The sequence below is a fragment of the Rhincodon typus genome, chromosome 35 (genome assembly GCF_021869965.1).
Source record: "Rhincodon typus isolate 14 chromosome 35, sRhiTyp1.1, whole genome shotgun sequence".
Taxonomy (NCBI): domain Eukaryota; kingdom Metazoa; phylum Chordata; class Chondrichthyes; order Orectolobiformes; family Rhincodontidae; genus Rhincodon; species Rhincodon typus.
Genome location: NC_063366.1, coordinates 24,451,615 through 24,452,216, shown reverse-complemented (window position 1 = coordinate 24,452,216; position 602 = coordinate 24,451,615). Strand labels below are relative to the sequence as shown.

Genomic DNA, 602 nt, shown 5'->3' with positions numbered 1-602 from the left:
TTTCCAGCCCCCCCCCCCCGGTAACGGATCCTTGCACCTGTTGTCCGCGCGCTCGGATTTAAACCGTGTTCACATCGCTCGCTCGCGGGCTGTAACCAATCAGGAGTAAGTGGGTGGGGCCTGCACGTGTCGTGTGGAGGATGCAGCCAATCACAGCTCACCAACCCCAAGCAACCGTCACCGGCCCCGGGTCAGTGCGAGGTCACATATAGGATCCGCACGGGAGCTCCTATAGAATCGGTACCGAGCGCGTTACGGGAGCTCCTATAGAATCGGTACAGAGCGCGCTACGGGAGATTATAGAATCGGTACAGAGCGCGCTACGGGAGCTCCTATAGAATCGGTACAGAGCGCGCTACGGGAGATTATAGAATCGGTACAGAGCGCGCTACGGGAGATTATAGAATCGGTATAGAGCGCGCTACGGGATCTCGTATAGAATCGATATAGAACGCGTTATGTGACCTACATATGCTATAACATAAAATTATGAAGGGAATAGATAAGGTAGAAGCAGGGAGGCTGTTTCCTCTGGCGGGTTAGACTAGAACGAGTGGAGCATAGACTCAAAATAAGGGGAAGCAGATTGAGGACTGAGTTGA

General features: G+C 53.3%; 1 protein-coding gene across 1 annotated transcript in view; it reads right to left on the bottom strand.

Moving 5' to 3' along the window:
* Window positions 1-73, bottom strand: part of LOC125487054 (protein FAM110B-like) — a 2,418-nt gene extending 2,345 nt beyond the window's left edge. Inside the window, exon 1 of the mRNA XM_048616982.1 lies at window positions 38-73. The gene's annotated coding sequence lies outside the window, so the exon portion shown is untranslated. The remainder of the gene's footprint in view (window positions 1-37) is intronic.
* Window positions 74-602: the final 529 nt, after the last annotated feature.